Source organism: Perca flavescens, chromosome 7, assembly GCF_004354835.1.
Source record: "Perca flavescens isolate YP-PL-M2 chromosome 7, PFLA_1.0, whole genome shotgun sequence".
Classification (NCBI taxonomy): Eukaryota; Metazoa; Chordata; class Actinopteri; order Perciformes; family Percidae; genus Perca; species Perca flavescens.
Window position 1 is genome coordinate 30308277 of NC_041337.1, and position 16321 is coordinate 30324597.

The window sequence follows — 16321 nt, forward strand, 5'->3', positions numbered from 1 at the left end:
TTCTCGCTCACCATGGGTTGTTGTTGGTTTCAATTAGTGGACCAAACATCTGACACCGGGCCACATGAGTCTGTATTGATTGGCTGAAGCTATAGAAATGCATGTGTCAAGGGCAACTGGGGTCAAACTGTGGGCCCCGAGAAAAAGAAAAGATGCAGAGAATGGCAGGAAGGAGGGACAGAGGGAGGAGAGAGAGGCAGACGGACATGGCCTATCTAGACATGCCTCTGTAAGAGAAGAGGGGGAGAGGAAGATCCATTTAGATGGGACACAAAGCCTGAAGGCCACGGTGTGTGTGTGTGTGTGTGTGTGTGTGTGTGTGTGTGTGTGTGTGTGTGCGTGCGTGTGCAGCGGATATAGGATAAACGATAAACCGCTTTGTGAAAACCAGTTAGACCTTCAAAGTAAGGACACAAGTCATTCTTAATCAAAAAGAAAAGATTTTATTTTGGTTAGTCAAGGGTTAAAGTTAAAGTTTGTCAGGAATGAAAGCATGTGCAGTGTGAGTCTGGCAGGGGGTGATTCAGCAGCTGGACAAGCAGACTTGATCCGACTACTGTTCAACTACAGCAATAGAGACCACCACATGACTGGAGCGCGCGCACGCGCACACACACACACACACACACACACACACACACACACACACACACACACACACACACACACACACACACACACACACACACACAAAAAAACTTCTGTTTCTCATATTGCATTCACCCACTTTCATGTGAAAGCTTCAACAATAATAAGCAGGGCGCATAGCTTGTGGGCTGAACCTGGCGGGACATATCATTTGTATAAACCTAGAACAACAAGGGGGGTCCACCTGGAGATGGATGCACAGTAAGCAGCTACCATCTGTCTATATGCAAGGCCACTGTGTAGTCAAGTTCAGTAAAATAAATGTCTCTAAGACAATGAACTTGGGAGAAAGGGCTCTACAACATAACATGCAATATAACATGTTACTGTAATTAGTGGGCTTCAGAGATGCTGATAGGTGGGATTTGTTACCTCTGGACAGAGCCAGGCTAGTTGTTTTCCATGTTCCAGTCTTTATGCCATGCTAAGCTAAGTTAAGCTAAGCAAAATGGCCACCGGCTGTGTCTTTGTATTTACCATATGAGCGTGGGATCGTGGAAACTCTTGGCAAGAAAGTGAGAGTATTTCGCAAAATGGACTTGACACATTCACCCATACTTAGAATGTTCTCCTGGATTAAAGAGTGGTGGAATCCAACGAGTTGAAACAAGAAATGTACGTTGTGCATTTAAGAGGCTTTGATGAATCAGACTTGAAACACTAAAGCAAGCATGGAAAAAAAAGATTTGGAATAAGAATACAAAAATGTTCTTGCCCATTATTTTTTAAGGAAAGATGGACTTGGCTGGGTACAGTATTAATCTGTGATATATGAAATGTCTTTATATGGAAAAGTCACAGAATCTGAAACTTATTCTTAAACCTACACTGTCATTTTTTGAGTTGATTCTTAGCAAAAGCCCCTTTGTTCTTTCACAAATGTGTGCTCATTCATGTGTAATTACTTCCAACAACTAATCAAAGTATTCTCGTACGTGTAGAATCTGCCATTTAGAATCATTCAGAATACATAGGAGCGAGTCGCTCGAACGACCGTAGCCATGTTGCGCCTCCATCTTTAAAATACATTAGCCAAAGAGGGACATACCTCCGCCTTTCGCGCTTTTACACTCAGTGGCACAGAGACGAATGCCGGGGGAGATTACTCACCAGGGAAGCGAAAAAGAGAATTATAAACGACACCGCGACAGGCAAAGCAGCAAGACCAAAGTTAATATTGGAGCGGCTGGAACAGCTGTGTGTAAACGATAAAGATACTGAGAGCTAATTTCGGGTTCGGCCACCATAGGAGTTAAAACGCGATGGGAGGGGCTAGAAAGTAATATTCAGTTGGCCGTCACATACAATTTCACCGCTAGATTGCACAAAATTCTTACACAATGTAGCTTTAAAGAAGTGAAAACAATCTGACAAAAGGGTTTCACTTGCTTATAACTGCAATGCAGACGGTTCCTGAAATCCGTTGCATTTCCTTCACACCAGGCACTTCTTATCTGTGTTATTCTGCTGAATTAATCCTACATGCAGCTGTATTGGAATAAAGTAGAAATATATATTTGCAAAATCATACAGTATGAAGTAGTTGACTGAATGTGAAACTGATTGACTAGATACGATTGGCATGAGAAAACAGAAATGCCGAGCTGTCACCCGTTCAGGACTATAAAGATCTGGTTACGGCGTTTGTGTCGTTGCCCCCTGTTCTCTCACTGTGTGGTCAGCTGTGCTGTAACCACTGTGAAAATCTATACTCCTCTCCTACACCCAGACACACTGCGCTCTGTTTGGTTAGCCCGCCCAGGCCGCTGGACCACGCCTTCCGTTACATCTGGAAAATCGGAACAAGGCACCAGGCATTAATATCTCACTTTCTTTAAACAGGAAATAGGATTTCTGCTGAACCTAATGCATATTCCATTAGAAGGTGAAGCAGCTAATCAGTACCAATGCATTAACCATTACTCCACGTCTAGACCGCCTGCTGAGATCTGTGGCTTCTGAAAGTAATATAAGAAAAAGCAATCGCAGCATCAGTGATGACTGACAAATAAATATAAAACCAGACGCTATTCATCCATTCAGTGCTATACTATACATGTGGATGAAGTATCCACCCAAATACAGCATTTGACAGGTTTAATTCTGGTTCCTTCACAGGCAGATTTAAAAAAGGTCCCGATTCCTTTTGACTTGGGCGAACCTTCGTTGGTGCTACTGACAGTCTGACCCCCGCTGTCCTGCAACAAATGCCTGTTTATTTAATGTGATGAATGTACTTAAAGCTGCATTACATTAATATGTTGTATTAAAAACTGACCAAATAGGCGGACATGCACGGGGTTCGCTTGGACATGTTTGCGTGGCAGTTTCTTTTTATGGAGTTTTCATCTCGAAAAGTAGAGCTCGGCAATATATCGATATTATATCGAAATCGTGATATGAGATTTAGGGTTGGGCATCATTTGGATTTTAACGTTTCTGATTCCAATCCCGATTCTTCCTTTCGATTCCGGTTCTTATCGATTCTCGATTCCAATTCTTTGAGTGGTGGAGTTGAAATGGGTCACATGCTTATTCACAAAAAGAGGAAAGTTTTAATTTGATTCAAAAGGTGGGTTGCAGTTTGACGGGGCTTTTTCAACGTAAAATAAAGCCACACTAGAGCACTGCTTACTGTGCTCCAAGGCTGCAACACAACAAGCACCTGGCCGCTACGGAAACCCAAACTTGCGCATGTTAAATTGGGAAGTGATGATCGGATTTGAATCCAAATCCTCCAAACGATTCCAAAACGATTCCAATAAAGAAATGATTCCGATTGAATCGTAATTTTTGAAACGATTCCGATTAGGAATCGGTTCTCGATGCCCAACCCTAATGAGACTAGATATCGTCTTAGAGTTTGGATATCGTAATATGACAGTCTTTTCCTGGTTTTAAAGGCTGTGTTACAGTAAAGTGATGGACTTTTCTGAACTTACCAGAGTGTTGTAACTGTTCTATTATTTGCCTTTTCCCCACTTAGACATTATATCCACATAACTGATGATTATTTATCTAAAATCTCATTGTTTAAATATTTTGTGAAAGCACAAACAGTCAACACTACAATATTGTTGTGGTATCAATATCGAGGTATTTGGTCAAAGATATCGTGATATTTGATTTTCTCCATATTGCCCAGCCCTAATCAAAAGGTCAGTTCAAAAGTTCTCAAACGTTAACTGTATTGGTTTTCTGGGCAAAAGAATAATTATTTGGACTTGTAGAATGAGCCACCCAATCGTGTTGTTTAGTGTTTAAAAAAATAAATAAAAAATAGCTAACCATGCATTGGGCACAAAAGTCTCTTTACTAATACATCCAAGAAACAGTGCTCTAGGTCTAAATGACTTGTTATACAGTATTTGTGCTGACTACAGCACTGGCCTACTGAACAAATCCAGCATGAAAACAATTTCCCCAGGGGTTCTAGGTTATTCATATCAATGATCTTGGCTTTATGTTAATAAGCACGCATGTTTTTATTGTGGCTCACTGCCAACTGGATCACAGAAATGAGGCAGACTTTTCAACTGCCATGGTCGAACCGGTCAAACAAACCATGTAAATGACTTCCTCCTCTTTCTGCTGCAGCTGCTGCATTTGAAGCAAACACACAGAGGCTCGTGGTTTTCTCTGCTCCACTCCGCCTACGGGCCAAGGTCCTTTACTAAATTATACCGTTGAGCACAGAACAGTATCCCTCTGCTCTCATCTCCTCATCTAATAAAACAGTGAGCGAGCAGACACTCACAAAAGGCTTGGAATAGTTTGGCGGAAAAAGCATCTATCTGTCAGTTCCTGTGAGCCGGAGAGCAGGGTAATTTAAAGCCCCTTTTCGGGTTCAATACCAACCTTCCGGTTAAATCTCACATAGAATGAGATCAGCGTTTCCTGTTAAGCAACAGTAAGTGGAATGCCTACATGTATAGAGCAGCTCAACTAAATGCATCCACAAGACAGTGAGGACTGTTCAATGTACAACATTTTAGATAAATGATAGGCTAAGACTTTCTATTGATTAGCTGTGACTGATTTGCTCTCTTAGGCCGCTTGCACACGGCCTGCGTGGCGTTTCTGTTGCGTTTCTGTTGTGTGTCAGTTGCGTGGCGGCTGCGTGGCGTTTTCTACGTCTTTGCACACCAGAAACGTGTCTGACGCGGAGCTGCCGCTGCTAGCCTTGTCTGTACACATGTATGTTTCCCATTGATAAAATGAAATAATAGCGTGTTCTGCTACTTATACTTCATGTTAAACATAAATATATACGGATTTGATTACAGCAAAGACAACGTCGGCAGTATTGACGGCAAAATAGGCTAAAGAATATTTCGTTCAGTATTGACAGGTGCAATATTATTATTATAAATAATTTTTTTAAATTACATTTAGATCTGCATTTATGTCAAAACCTGGAGACTTTCAAACATCTAAATGTCATTTATTAAATGCATTCGTGTATAAATTACATATAAAATTATTTTTGTATTCTATTTTGCCTGGAAACGCTTCCAACATACTTGCGTGTCGCGTGAAAAATAGGAGTCGGTCCTATTTCTAGCAGGCGCGCGTTTTCGGCGCGGCTCGAGTATGTCACACAGGCAGTGTGCAAGCTCTAACCTGTTAACATGGGAGCCAAAATAAAAACAGACACGTTCGGGCAGTGTGCAAGTGGCCTAAATTGTCAAGATCATTGCTGCTCATGAAATGCATTGGCAACCATATGCATGTACGGTACACAGATGTTTCTATATTTTTTTTCTCCATAAGAAAAAAGCAGAAACAGTCAGTTGAAACAATTACTTCATAGATTAGAGAAAATCTGCCACTGAAAGAATAAAAAGTATTGCTTCATGGTTTAAGTCCTACACTGCAGGGTTTGTGCAGCAATCAGTTGAAACAGCATGACAGTTGATAGATTAGCGTATTGACAAGAAATATCTGCCAGTCAGTCAAGTAGTGGGAAATCTGTAGCAAATGTGTCGCATCAAGTTCCAACTATGGTGAACTTTCATCTGTGGGTTTGGGTAATGCTTGCAAATTAAACAGTAGGCAGCTGTAAACCCTAGTGAGTGGACTTCATACTGGGTCACAGTGGCCCTGACATTTGAGGGAACGGAGAGTCCAAGATGACTATACGTTGAGAATTTTAAAGGGATATCAGTGTATCAGAGCAATGTCAATGCTATTCTTTGGTACTCGGTTGATGGGTAATACACCATTACATGTTTGTTCATTGAGATATTGTTTAACGCTGGTTCTGGCATCCTATGGTTTGGATAATGGACAAATGCTGACAACGGTATTCCAATGAATTGATTGTTTTCCATGGGTTTGCTTGTAATGCTTGCAAATTAACCAGTAGGCAGCTGTATTTGCCCTAGTGAGTGGACTTCATACTGGGTGGCCGGCAGACTGGCCCTGGAGGTATTATGGTTTAATCTTCAACCTTATGACATTGCCCCAGCTTTCCATTCATCAGCACAAGACCTAAGAGGATTTTACTTTCACTAACATCACAAGATAAAAATCTGAAGTAGAGAGTGAGCTGATTCCATCTTGGAATTTTTAAAAACAAATGAAACTTTAAAGTGCTTTATGTTCATATTCCATGGCATTTTAAGCCAAAAAAGGCAGCATTTATGGATACAAAACACGCTTTTGTTGGACCTTTCCTTTATTGTGTTATACATCTTTTTCATAAGTGGTACAAGCAATAGGCTTCCGATCGATTTCATAAAATCTGATCTGCCCAAAGTCCACCCCAAAGGGACTTACCATCTCCAACAGAAAACACTGTTCACAAACTGCTCCAAACAGCTCTATTGTAGTCCAGCCTTTACTTCTGTGACAAACGTGCGTCATTTTGTAACACACGTTATAATGCTCGCCTAGCTGCTAGCGTGGCACTCTCTCATACTCTGCTTCTGTGCAACTCCCAACAAAGATGGGACAGAAGTGAGATGTCTCACTCTGTAGCTAAAACGGAGAGCTCAACACACAGGGTGAAAAGAGGAGCTGTAGCAATGAGCACTACAACAAAAATATGGTGTTTTTTGAAAATTAAACCATGTAAACCTATTCTGATACAAACTCTAAATACAATAATGAACCTGAAAATGAGCATAATATGAGCACTTTAAAGAAGTGAGAAAAAAGCAGAGTAGATTAATTCATTAGTCGGGTGATAGAATGAAAGCAATGTCCTAGACTGGAAGAAATAGAACCTCGGGTTGAGGAGGAACGGATTCCGCCTAGTCGTTAATACCAGCTTTCTGAGGATCCTACACCATCAGCAAATTTGCAGCGGAAGAAGAAATTATGGCAAAAGTCTTATTTCACTAATATGTGAATGATGGTCAAAAATATGACATTAAAATTCTAGGTTTTGGTCAAATAATGTGAAAAACATTTTCGTGCAGGGTTCCACTAGTAAGATCTGGCCATTTCCACCGCTGCCTACAACCAATTAGAGCAAGGAAACGTGATGTAGTGCTGAGCGATGGACAAATGTAAACAGACTACAGCGTGCAGAGATGAGCTGTGATGGTGTAGCATCAACACGTCTGTGAACACCATCAGAATTTGAAAATAGTACTTCAGCGGAAAGTTCCACCTCAGCTGCAGCCATCTTGGAAGTTTTTAAAAAAAAATACCTAAATGGTGCTGATCTTTACTAAGCTATAGGTTTATGTTCACCGTAGTGTCCATGGCATGAGGGGCATAACCGTGGAGGGATTATATCTCCAACCTGGCCAAAAAGTTTGCAACATCAAAGGGAAGTTTGGGGTCCCTGTTGCGCCATACATTTATGGATACAAAACACCGTTATTATTAGTGACTGTTTAGCCCAGACAAAGTAAATACAGACAACGTGGTTTGCAGATAATCAATGGGCAAATTCAGGAGTTCTGGACGGATGTGGCCCTATCGGAAAAGAGCCTCTTTCCTTGAGTAGCCTAAGGGGATTTAACCCATCCACTGTCTATCGAGATCTAATCTGACACTCTGAAAATCCCCTTCGCTGCTGATAAACCGGAGGATGAGCCTGCACACAACAGTGAGCCCCTGCAGACAATAAGAGAAGGAAAGCTGACTCTGCAAAAGCCTCTAGACCTGCTTTCTGTGTGTACAAACAAGTAAATCCCAAATCCATTAGCTTGATTGACAATGAAGTAAAGCAATTGAGCTGGGTGTGTTTGATCAATCAGTTCCCAGAATGTTATCTTGACAAGTGTGCAAATGATATTGATCGATTATTGACCACTGGTGAGTCTCAGTCCTTGTTAGCAGAAGAAATTAATTCCAGCCCGATCTTGAAAACTAACAATGAAACAGACCGAACGTCAGTTGGGGGGTTCACTTTCAGGATTACATTTCAGGCCATTAGTGGCAGTTGCCTGTACCGCCAGAGCCGCAGCTCGCACCAGAAACCCTGCAGACAAACGCAGAGGCATTTCTCCAAGAAAGGGAATGCTCCACCTGTGAGTCAGTCGGATCGCTAGCATAGCTCTCCTGGGTCAAAAGCCAACTGTCCATGGGCATGTGGTTGGGTGTCAGGGGCAACAGCGAGGGGGGAAAGGGCTTTATGTTTCTGGCTACAGCCAACTGGGCCTCACACATGTAACTGGCCGGCAGTCGAGGCTGCAAGGCCTCAAAAGGCAGAAGTGGGCCAGACAGAATGGGAACGCCTATTCAAATTAACAAATGGTTGGTCATTTGGTAAGCACTACAGTTTCACTAATCAATCAGCCCCTAGTCACTCTCGGCCAATGCAAGCCCCCCCACCCCTCCCTCCTCTCCTCTGTAGTTGAGGTCAGGACTGCCATGAAGCAAACAATCTGCAGTCTGAATGTGTCCCAATCAAACAGACTGTTAATGACTATTTAATATGTTAACAACCAGTTCAGTAGTATAGTGTTTCAGTTCCCATAGCAGTGGCATCAATTTACTGAACTGTCAGTGTAAAATCTGCATGGAACTTAAATGTGTCAGTCATTGTGAAACATCACATAATAGTGAAACGTTGCAGCTTCCACATTAACAAGATCAAGATTGTATTGTAGTTATCTTAGGGGTTGCAATGACTTACCCTGACTAGACCAAAGGAATATCTAGATATTCTGATTATATAGTGGACAGGGCCTGAGGCATCTATATGAAAGAAAAAAAAAAAAAATAGGGCAGCTGGGGGTGTAAGGTTTTGTCTAGAGGCCAGGCTGCCGGCTGGGCTGCAGGCTCTCCAGGGAGCTGGGTAAGGGGACAGGGGCTGGTGGCATGGGCACGTACACAACTGTCCCGGGGCTGGGAGCTGCTACAGAACAATAAAAACCACACCCTGTGGATTTTATATGGCATGGGTTCTTCTGACAGATTAGATTTTCAAAAAGGATTACCTTAGTGAGGGTGATCTTGACCATACTGTTGGATTAGATGCTTACTTTTAACATCCAAAATGTCACTCATGTTGCTGATATCATTAAACTAGGCCTAATGGTTTCTTTGTCATTTGGGATGTTGCTAAAGTTTAAGCGATGGCAGGCCAGTAGGCTAAGGCCGAAACGCATAGAAAAAAAAGCTATGATTTAAAAAATACCCTAGGCAGGACTAGGCCTTAAACTTCATATTGCCATTGTTCTCAGTAAAACCAATGTGTGGGGAAAAATAAAAAATACATTGTAATGTCAGGAGAAAGTAGAAAAGAATTGTTTAGAGTACAGGAGTTTCTTGTTGGGGCTGAAACCTGTACAAGCACCTGCGGGTAGAAACACAAACATACCCTAATTGCCCTTTGTGTGCCTTTAAAGGTCCCATGACATGGTGCTCTTTGGATGCTTTTATATAGACCTTAATACCTACTACTAAACCCTAATACTGTATCTGAAGTCTCTTTCCCAAAATTCAGCCTTGGTGCAGAATTAAAGCCACTAGAGCCAGTCCCACAATGAGCTTTCCTTAGTATGTGCCATTTCTGTGTCTGTAGCTATTGAGGAGGAGAGAGGAGGGGCAAGGTGGGGGGTGGGGGTGTGGCCTTGACCAACTGCCACTTTGCTCTTTTGAAAACCATGATGCCTCTCTCTCATGGGTGGGCCAAATTCTCTGAGCAGGGAAAGCAGAGAAAGGGGAGGTAATCTTTCCCCCTTATGACCTCATAAGGAGCAAGATTCCACATCGGCCCATCTGAGCTTTTATTTTCTTAAAAGGCAGAGCAGGATACCCAGGGCTCGGTTTACACCTATCGCCATTTCTAGCCACTGGGGGACCATAGGCAGACTGGGGGAACGCATATTCATGTTAAAAAACCTCATAAAGTGAAATTCTCATGCCATGGAACCTTTAAACACATTACTCAACATGCTCCCCATAATGTAAAATTGACATTTTTCCTCTGCGCCATCCTTTTGCTGCTGCAGGTAAGTTAACTCCCACTTTTTTTGCCATGGGGAGGGTACTGTAGACCAAATAGAAAAAGACAGTGTAGACAGAACCAGTCACTCAAGGATCCCTCAACTGACAAATATGTGCCAGTAATTATCAGGAACTACACTGTACCCTTATGGTGGATCCAAAAATATGCATTTAGTCTAATGAGGGCCCATTATGTGACATGATACGATCTGTGTGTGTGTACCTCTGTTTTAGAGTGTGTATGGTTAACAGGATAAGAGGATGGAGGGGATTTCCATTTAAGCACAGCGAAGCTTGCTGCTAGTGAAAAGAAGTATTTATTAAGCTGCCAATCTGCCCGTCAGCCAACTCCCCCGAGGGCTTTTTGAGGCCTGGCATCCAATCTACCCAGCCGAAAGCGCCCACATCTGAACCAGGGTCAACCGTTTGTGAAGCATTTCCACTATGCTTGTAAAAAAAACTAAAAAGAAGAAAAACAGATAAAGAAGTGGCTAGAAGTCACAGTGATGGTACACAGAGGAGAGGAAAATATGGGTTTAGGATTTGCACAATGCTGTTCAATTTCCTTATCTCGTCAGGGATGCCTGTGGTAGTTATTGAGGAGGAGAGAAGGGGGGGCAAGGTGGAGAGTGGGGGTGTGGCCTTGACCAACTGCCACTTTACTCGTTTGAAAGCCATGATGGCTGTGGTGCCCCAGCAAGTGTTCTTTTGCAGAATCTCCACTCCAGCACCCCATTACATCGCTAACTCAGCCCACACACACACACACACACACACACACACACACACACACACACACACACACACACACACACACACACACACACACACACACACACACACACACACACACACACACACACACACACACACACACACACACACACACACAAGAATGTACCATGAGGGACCACCAGCTGTTGCAGTGACCAATATGGGGAACGCCCAAAATACTTCTTTCATCAAAATCTGGCATGCGCAGTCTCTCTCTCTTTCTCTCTCTTCTTTCAACATGCCTTCTTCCTGGTTGAGCTAATAATTACAATGAAATCGGACTCATCAACGTAGTCATTCATTTACAAGACATGCGCTTATCCCAACATCCAGACAATACACCACCCAGCCGGCGAAATGCCTGTGCAACTACCGTGCTAAAAATATATCTAACATCCTACTACAGTATGTGACACCTGAGATAAAGAGATGAGAAGGCCTGCTGAGGAGGGTCCAGTTGGCATCTAACTTCAAAAGCATTAACACTCCTCTCCCTTTAATGTTCCCACTCATTTCCAGTTCTCACGCTGTTGAACGCCAAACTACTTAACCTACAGCGTGCCCGACACTCGACACCTATAAATCATCAACCCCCCGTCCTTGCGACATATTCGTGCCTAGCAGTCTTACGTTTATGATTCATAGACAGGGCTGGAAAATAGTCGTTTCAGCTGCAGAGCAGCGCTTTTCAATGGCCAGCTGCAGCTGAAGTGGCCTTCGACCCATTCACCCTCTGTGTGTGTGAGAGGTTTGAGGTCCGGATAGTAACATAACCACTTCCTGCGTGCCACCTAATGAGAATAATCACCCCACAGTTGGATTTCAAAAGCGCTTGCATGCAGAAATGGCAACACTCCTGTAATATTGTTTTGGATTTTCATGACTATTTACATTGTAGATTCTCACTGAAGGCATCAAAACTATGAATGAACACATACGATATTATGTACTTAACAAAAAAGTGTGAAATAACTGAAAACATGTCTTATATTTTAGATTCCTCAAAGTAGCCACCCTTTGCTTTTTTGATAGCGCTGCAAACCCTTGGTGTTCTCTCAATGAGTTTCATGAGGTAGTCACCTGAAATGGTTTTCACTTCACAGGTGTGCCTTGTCAGGGTTAATTAGTGGAATTTTTTCCCTTATTAAATGGGGTTGGGACCATCAGTTGTATTGTGCAGAAGTCAGGTTGATACACAGCCGACAGCCCTATTGGACAACTGTTAGAATTCATATTATGGCAAGAACCAATCAGCTAAGTAAAGAGAAACGAGTGGCCATCATTACTTTAACAAATGAAGGTCAGTCAGTCCGGAAAATTGCGAAAAACTTTGAATGTGTCCCCAAGTGCAGTGTCAAAAACCATCAAGCGCTACGATGAAACTGGCTCACATGAGGACCGCCCCAGGAAAGGAAGACCAAGAGTCACCTCTGCTGCTGAGGATAAGTTCATCCGAGTCACCAGCCTCAGAAATTGCAAGTTAACAGCAGCTCAGATTAAAGACCAGATGAACGCCACACAGTTCTAGCAGCAGACACATCTCTAGAACAACTGTTAAGAGGAGACTGTGAGAATCAGGCCTTCATGGTCAAGTAGCTGCTAGGAAACCACTGCTAAGGAGAGGCAACAAGCAGAAGAGATTTGTTTGGGCCAAGAAACACAAGGAATGGACATTAGACCAGTGGAAATCTGTGCTTTGGTTTGATGAGTCCAAATTTGAGATCTTTGGTTCCAACCGCCGTGTATTTGTGTGACGCAGAAAAGGTGAACAGATGGATTCTACATGCCTGGTTCCCACCGTGACATGCTAGCATGTAGATAGTAAACACCGTGAACATATTCTCTGCAAGTCTTTGCAATAATTTACCGAAAGGACCAAGCAGGACTGCCTTATTGCACGATCCAAATTTCTGTCAAAAGTTGCCATTTTCAGCGTGGAGCTTGGTAGCTGGAAGGTTGTTGTTGTTTCCCATAGAAAAAGGATTTTGAGAATGGCAACCAAGGGGGTAAGCCAGCTTCCACAAAGCGTACCTCCTATGGCGCCATTTTGATGCTACCTAGCACTCACCCGCCGTTAGCATTCCATTGACTGCCATTCATTCTGGCGTCACTTTGACAGCGAATAACTTTACATCGGAAGCTTTTAAAGACTTTCGCTATTTGTCCATTGTTTATTTCTAAAGAAACACAACAATGTATAAAAGGCTCTATTACCTCGTATCTCACGTTATGGCTCCGTAGCAGACGTTTTTGTAAAAATAGGCTAACAATTGTGTCATAACTAGAGATGTTCCGATACTGCCTAAAACGCTGGTATCGGTAAGTACTGGAGTTTATGCACCGATCCGATACCACGTAATAAAGCCCTAAAGAAAATCTACGTTAAACTAGTTTATTTATGTTCTTTTTCCGTTATAACCGACTGTCAAACTGGAGAATAAAAGAAAGACATTCATTGTTTGTGTTTGTTCATGTTTTACAAAGAGTTTAACCTGAGCCAGACAGACAACAAAGATAGAAATCATATAACATCCATACGGGGATAGTAGCATAAGCTGTTATATCATATCACATCCATACAGGGATAGTAGTATACAGTTGTTAAAACATAATAAAATATATGACCCACTGGTATCGGATTGGTACTCGGTATCCGCTGATACGCAAGATCAGGTATCGGAATCGGTATCGGGAAGCAAAAAATGGTATCAGACCATCTCTAGTCATAACCACTCATAACTTACTGTCGCGTAGTAGAGAAATTACCGTATAGTACAAGAGAAGCTTGCAGGCAGTTTCGACTTACATTAGCTGTTTAAGTTGAATTACTAATGTTAACTAGCATTTTAGTTAGCAATAATTAGCCTGTGCCAATGTTATCTCCTAACATATATCTCAGTCTCTAAAAGATTGGGAATGATTGAGATTTCTCTTGGCACAGCTACCAGAAGACTTCCAACTTTCTGACAGTTTGCTCACGTCACATCTACATCGTCAAGCTCAGTTGGAGGCTGCTCAGTAACGCTCAGCCATCACCGGAAAAGTGCTTCTAATATACTTCACTGGTCTCCGTAGAAAACAACTGTGTTTTTTTGTGTCTATGATGGCAACACAGATTGGCAGAAGGGGAGGGGCTGAACCTGACATCCAATGTCACACATAAAATCAAACTAAAACATACATAAAGTGTCAATGATAACACAATTAAGTCCAACATGTATTTCTGTTGCGTCCCTTGTGTGTTCCCTTCGCTGTGTCTGTAAACTTCCAAGCGGCGTTAGCTAGCTAACATCGTTGACCTTAGCTTCCCAGCTAAAAGTGCTTTAGCTACTGTTACACAAGTTTATAAAGTGATGCTACAGCAGTATGCACAGTAGGCTTATATGGATAATTCAAAAAGGGAAACAGGTATAAAGTGTTTGTTTCTTTTGACATTGCTTTTTTGAAGTATTAAACATTACTACTTATTGATGTGTTCAGCTGTGTTTTTGAGTGACAAATTGGGCTGACTTGAACTTTTCTACACGCTACTGAAACTGACAATGCCATAACCACGCACACTTTCATTCACCCCCCCCACACACACACACACACACACACACACACATTTAAGTGTGGGTAATGTAATATCGTGCTTCTGTAACAGACCCTTAGCAAACAGATGGCCAGCCATTCAAAAATGTCTGGATGCTGGGACCCCAAGCAAAACCAGAAGAAAAAGGAGGAGATTGAGATTGAAGGCTTGGCTAGACAACCACAAGAATATTTACAATGGTTGTTTGAAATGTGCTTTCAACATTTTAACTCTACATCATTACATCACAATAAGAAGGAAAATTATATCTGGAGAGGCTTTGACTTTGATCAATTTCTAAGCTGTTTCTTTTTGCCAAGATAAAATCTAACAGCTGTTATCGAAAAGGGGAACCAACTGCTAAAATAAACTCCATCTTCTTATTTTAGCTATGTCAATAAAATCATGAACACACCCCACACTGAAGCACTTTGTGACTTCAGATTCAGCAGGATCATTAGGTGCAACACACAGACTGAGGAGGGAGGGGAGCGAAGAGGAGGGAGGGGGGGGGGAGTAATCTGAAAGCCAAGCCTCACCTAGTCTCTGAACAACTTGAATCATAGACTTGTCTCTAAACACACACTCCCTAGAAGCATTTCAACTCAGCTCTCTGCAATGTCTGTGGGTGAGGCTGTAATGCTTTGCCTTGGAAATGCTAAGCAAGTAAACTAATTAGAGGAGAGGGCTAACCATTGTCCATCATCATGGCCCATCGATCCATGACAGAAATTCCAGAAAATAATCACATCTAGCCACTGTCAAGTTCAATTAACACTGTCAAAGCAGATCATCTCAGTTTCCTAAATGAAGCAATAAACAGGCAGCTGTGTGTGTGTGTGTGTGTGTGTGTGTGTGTGTGTGTGTGTGTGTGTGTGTGTGTGTGTGGGTTCAGCAGAATGCTAGCAGGTGAACGAGGCATTTGACATTTGGCTCACGCAAGCTCACACACACACACACACACACACACACACACACACACACACACATTCCTACATCAGCTGACAAAAGAGTGTGTGCATGGTGTTTGTGTGTTTGTATGTGGCCTGAAGCCCAGTCCTCACCATTAGTCCAAAGCTACTGTATAGTGAGCAGTCTAGTCTGAGTGCTTGTGTCTGTGTTTTTGGGGTGTAAAAAAACAAAGTGTTTTCAGATGGTCTGCACCCACTTAAAAGTAACGTCAGAACTTTCCGTCTGATAAAATACGTTATGATATCAATTGCAATTTGACTTATATTTGTAACCTAATATGCATCATACTAGCAAGTGGCGAGCTGAGCCAGCCAATAGGGTATTTGCTTTAATGAGCAAACGCTTTTAAGAAGTATGTTTGCCCACGAGCGCCTACTGTGAACCACAAATCTTGTTTTATTTTTATTTTTTTCCATTTTAATGAACTGATGGCTTTGAACTTACCTGTGAGGTCAGTAAAGTGTGGGAATCAGCCGTCCATGGTGTTGAATGAAAGAGAGCCTCGCATCCACGCTAACAAGCAGAAAGTATCTGATGAGGTCCAGCTTGGCAGGCTAACTTACTTTCACGAACTGTTAGTTTTTCCTCCAAACACGGCGCAATTATGATAAAGTAGCCGCTCTAAAAGAAAGAAGTAAACAAACTCAGAGTCCAGAAAGTGTGTGTGTCTGTGTGTGTGTTCACCTCAGATACCGGAGGCTGTCTCTGTTGTCTGGCCGCAGCTCACACTCAGGACATGGACAGGTCTTCTGAGAAGCTTTAGCTGAGAGACAAGTTACAAGGAGTCACATAGGGTGGGACAGGAAGTGTCACGATGACGCCTTCAGAATAAAGTCTCAAAACCAGTCGCACCTGAAAAGAAAATATGTGCCAATTAATTAGGCTATATTATATAAGGCTATATTAATATAATATTATATAAGGCTATATTAATATATATAT

At 42.2% G+C, this 16321-nt stretch overlaps 1 protein-coding gene across 4 annotated transcripts in view; it reads right to left on the reverse strand.

The window, feature by feature from the left end:
* Positions 1 to 16118, reverse strand: part of LOC114558920 (plexin-B1) — a 76540-nt gene extending 60422 nt beyond the window's left edge. For 2 of the 4 annotated variants that reach the window (XM_028583221.1, XM_028583220.1), the window contains exons 1-2: positions 16064 to 16118; positions 15824 to 15892 (exon numbers count right to left, since the gene is read on the reverse strand). The gene's annotated coding sequence lies outside the window, so the exon portion shown is untranslated. The remainder of the gene's footprint in view (positions 1 to 15823; positions 15893 to 16063) is intronic. The other 2 variants (XM_028583223.1, XM_028583222.1) reach the window with 2 other exon arrangements.
* Between the last annotated feature and the right edge of the window lie 203 nt (positions 16119 to 16321).